This window comes from Penaeus monodon, unplaced genomic scaffold, assembly GCF_015228065.2.
Source record: "Penaeus monodon isolate SGIC_2016 unplaced genomic scaffold, NSTDA_Pmon_1 PmonScaffold_4028, whole genome shotgun sequence".
NCBI classification, from domain to species: Eukaryota; Metazoa; Arthropoda; class Malacostraca; order Decapoda; family Penaeidae; genus Penaeus; species Penaeus monodon.
In genome coordinates this window covers 12,545-17,500 of record NW_023658811.1, presented here as the reverse complement: position 1 = coordinate 17,500, position 4,956 = coordinate 12,545, and the positions used below count along the sequence as shown (strand labels likewise).

Sequence of the window (4,956 nt, the reverse complement as noted above, 5' to 3'; positions counted from 1 at the left end):
AAACCGTTTTACGTTCTCTTTGGGAAGATTTTATTTTTAGTGGTTCATTGATTTAAATGATCAAGAACTTTAAAAGGTTAGATTTGCCATCCTGCATGAATTACGTCGTTTTTGGGTATCAACGGATTTATTTTTTGTAATTTTTTTAAATTCGGTTGAAAAACCGCATTAACCCCGCAACTCTTGTATTTCCCAGGGGAAAAAATTAGACTCGCAGGAGTAACCCACAAATTTAAGTTGTGTCTCGTGTTTTTAAAAGCATTGAAAAAATACTGAAGTGAGTGAAGTTTGAGAGAAGCCCCAAAATCAAAATGGGAGTATTAATCTTATAAAAGAACACTGAACCCGTCCGGAGAGAGTGGGCAAAATCTATTTTTCCCAAAGGCCCCGGGGGAAACACATTTGGGGGCACAACAACTTCCCCCTATCAAGGGGGTGTCGAAGGTGGTGGGAAAAGTTTTTTAAAAACCTCAAAAGGGCTTTGGAATAGTGGTGGGGAGTTATGGATAATTATGTTTTAATAAGATATAATACATTTTTTTTAAAAAGTCATTCTCAGACGAAAGCTCTGTAGCCGGGGAGTCCAAAGGGGGAAAAAATGTGTTTTTTATCTTGGGTATTACATCAAAAGCGAGCGAGGGTGAGGTCGCCGGTACTCAAAACAACCCGTTAGTTTTCAAAGGCAAGACGTTGTAACCGTTATACATTGTACCTTTGAACTCCCTTACTATATTGAAAGTGACCATACTCTAAAAAAAAAAAAAAATACTGTAGTAAACACTTGTAGGGCGAATTCAAAAATTTCAAGTAAATTCCTAAGCTGCAAGAGAGTCCATTTTATGTCCATATTTTATATTTCATTTAAAATTTTTATAGTCCATTTGTTTATCTAACCAGGCTTTTTTTTCTTATGTTTAAAAAGATATAAAACAAATTTTAAGAATATTCAGAAGAACAACTCTGTAGACGGCGAGCTGGATCGAGTCGGGAGCTGGTGCCAATCAGCAGTCAGCCTCTTTTGCGTAAAAAGCCAATAGAAGCCCAAAAACTCGCTGTTTTATCGCCGCGCTGCCCCAAAGGTAAACAAACCCCCCGAAGGGCCAACCCCAAAAAAAAAAGAAGGCCCAAATTTCGTTTCGCTACAGAGACAACATCTATCCGGTAAACGTAAATAGAATGAAGGTGTAGTGAGCACATGGACGATAAATCCCTGAACGAGGAGAAAAACCTGTATAGAAAACAAATGGACTATGAAACCTTAAATAAAGAAGACGGCAAAAAAGCGAAAGTGACGGCAAAGAATGAACAACAACAATGAAGTCAACACCCAAGTAAGATCAAATCAAATGTAGTACTTATAACAACTAGTAGGAGATTCATCAAACTCAAACTTTAATAACCCAATTAAATTAACAAATGCAATAAACAACTCAGATTTTTCATAGATACATCAATTAAATTAAACAATGTAATAAATAACTCTGATTTTCATAAATACATCCAAGAAGATTCCTTAAGAGTGTTAGGTATTGGGAAGGTTTATCAGATTTACAGTAAATTATATTTCAAAAAATAAGACCTATAACACAAATAAGAAAACTTGGACAGGGGAAATAAATTTGCAAACAACCAGCATCAAGTCTAAACACAGACTGTACATGTGGAACTATTTTCCCAGTTGAAACTGACCTAGACTTATGAACAATCAAAGAGAAAATAAATACTAGGTCAGAATTCAAACATTCAAGAAATAATGAGAATAAACAAAATTAATCAATAAAAAATCAAAACAGAAAGATGGATTCCAACAAGATCTCTGAGAATCACATTCAAAGGACCACTACCAGAAAGGGTGGCTATCGGCCATACCTCTTCCCAAAAGTTAAACAAAAACACCTTCCCAATACCCAAATGCTAAAATTACCTCTGATATGACATGGGATTCTCACTTGTAAAAACAAAAAAAAGATGCAGCAGATGTAGTAGTTTTGATCATAACTTCAAAGATGTTAATATAACCCATATGTTTCTTTTGTGAAGGAGATCACACACCAAACATAAACTCATGCAGAGTACATAACAAAGCACAAGAAATAAACATACAATTTACACCAAACAACTTACGAGATCAAAAAACCAACTCCAACAACTGAAACCATCAAAGAACAAAACAGTACAATAAAGATGTAAACACTAAAACAAAAGAGAACACTACCTTAACTAAAGAAACCCCCCACTCCACAATTTCAACAAAAACCTTAGAAGCCAACACCAAAATACACCACAGAGATACGCAAAGCAAATCTCACAAACACAAAACATTACCCCAGGACAGAAAACCCACGAAGACAGAGAATCCAAAACATAAACTAAAGTTACCCCAAAGACAAATACACAAGCAAACAAAAGACAAATAACAAAACCAAAAAACAACTCAAACAAAACAAAAACATACAAGTCCAGAGCAATCTCCAAACATGGACATTACCCACACCCATTATCATCCCCATCAAACCCCACTCACTACCTACACCCCTTACACACACCCATCATCATATCCATCGCCTAAACCCAATACCCACACTCAAAAACAAGTGATAAAAGAAACAAAAGAAAAAGAAAACTTAAACTGGATGATTACAACAAAAAATATAATAAAGGCAGTATCGACTTGATGAACAAATAACTCAGAAAATTAATTTAAAAAAAAAATTATGGAACAATAAATGATTTCACCCCAATAAATAAAACCTGATAAATGAATAAAATAATAACTTAGAAAGCAACATTCTATCCAAAACAAAAAAACAGATCTGAACTATCTAATATTCAAAGAAAACCCAGGACCAATCGCTTTAAGCGAAACCTGGCTAAAAAGTAAAGACAATTTTAAAATAAATAATTATGAAATAATTAGGAAAGATCAAGAAAACCAAATAGATGGAGGGCTAATGTCATTATAAGAAAAGATTAACAATTAAAAAAAATTAGAACTAATGACAGATATAAATATAAAATAGAGATATTAGCAACAAAAATAAAATATAGAAAAAAATGGATGAATATAATATTGACATACAGTTCTTGCAACAATATAACTAAAGAAAAATTTCAGTATTACATAGATCAGATACAAGAACCAAATAATAATAGGAGACTTTAATGCACACCACCCTTACTGGAATCCAGCAACAAACAAACAAAGCAATGTAACTGGAAATAATTTAGTTAAATTGATAAATAAAAACAATATCATATTATTAACACCAAAAGTAACAGGGAATAGATCCTAAAACAAAAACCCAAATAGCCACAATAGACCTATCATAGGTTCACCTTCAAAAAGGGCCACTTAAAAATTACAACAGGTCCACATCTAGATAGTGACCACCTACCAGTCATAAAAAAAAGATGAAAACTACCCAAATCTCATCAAAAAGAATTAGAAAGAAAAAGGAGATTCACAAAGGGAGGATGGTCTGCTTATGATTCAGAACTAAATCAATTAAATAAGCTATGAACTACATAAACAATAAACTACAAAAAAAACAGTAATTTTAACTATTCACAAACATCTATACATGCAATAAGAAATTATAAACCAGTTTTAAAAACAAACAAGTAATATATGAAATACAATCCCGACTACACTTTTTAGGCACCAAAAAACAACATATAAAGATACAATGGATTCCTTCACATAAGAAATAAAAGGAAATGAAATAGAGATAAGCTGCCAAAAGGCACATGAAATAAAAGATCCCATTGCCATGACCCAAAAATTTAACAAATATGATAAGAGAAATAAAAAACAAAAAATCAAGAAAATTTGGTAACTAAATTAAAGGAAATATTAAAAACAAATGATTTACATTAAAGATAACAATCCACAGCCATGGGTAAGATCACAAAGCAGAAAATAGATGTGAGCATAAAAAAGACTAATGACAAAACACACAGACTTAAAAAACACTTGTTAGATTAAGAATAGAAGCAGAACCAATGTGCTGCTGGTGTAACAATCAGAAGAAATACCAGAACATTTAATCCTACAATACCCAAGATTTAATTCATATAAAACTATCTTATTACGTCATTAAGCAAGATAAAATACAAAATCCCTAATCTAAATTATTTATCACAGGTGCAGATCAACTACCCACGAAGAAGTATTACATTCTGAGACACACAAAAATCTTCCTACAGAGAACAAGATAATTGATATTATCTGAAAAAAACGAAGAACCATAAAAGAAAAATCCAGGAGTATAGACTGTTATAGTCTAAAACCCTATAAAGAAGAAAGAAAGAAAGAAAACCATAGAGATATATAAGAAAAAAGGAAGAAGGAAATAAAATCTAGGGTATATAGGCTGTATAAAAGTCTAAAACCCTTTTAAAAAAAGAAAGAAGAGGATAATGTCATACAAAACACGTGGCTATTACGGGACCTCCTGGAAATTATATTATTAATTGTCATGCATTTATAACCTGAGATATTGATTCTAAGAGTCTCCTCAATCATGTAAAGTGCATGATCCTTGTAAGATTATTACGTTTTCATTGAATATTTTACTTTTAAAATTGTTCACTCCCAAAGGCTTGGCCGTGATATAAGCTTCTTATTTATATTTATTTATATAGCTTTTTATTTATAGAATTGCTGACTTTCACTTCTCTTTTTATCAATTTTATAAAAAATCAGTCTAAAACTTATATTGATATATCTCTAGGATAGAATTTGCAGAATTTATAAGTGTTATGGTATTGCTAATGATAGTGTTAATTTCTTCATAAACGGTAGATAGTTTATGATAATGAATAAATTAATGAATAAAAAAGGGGGGATTCTAGAAAGGAAGTGGCTCAGAAAATTGTTATACCCTTTATGCTCCAGCAAAGGCCATTAACCCCTTTTTCCCTTTCCCCAAAATATTCGGGCAAGATAGAATTTAT

General features: G+C 32.1%; 1 long non-coding RNA gene across 1 annotated transcript; it reads left to right on the top strand.

Annotated features, from left to right (window-relative positions):
* Positions 1–1,271: 1,271 nt before the first annotated feature.
* On the top strand, positions 1,272–4,289 carry LOC119570818. The gene is made up of 2 exons (XR_005228470.1): positions 1,272–1,331; positions 4,145–4,289. It is a non-coding gene; the product is annotated as an uncharacterized LOC119570818 (long non-coding RNA).
* Positions 4,290–4,956: the final 667 nt, after the last annotated feature.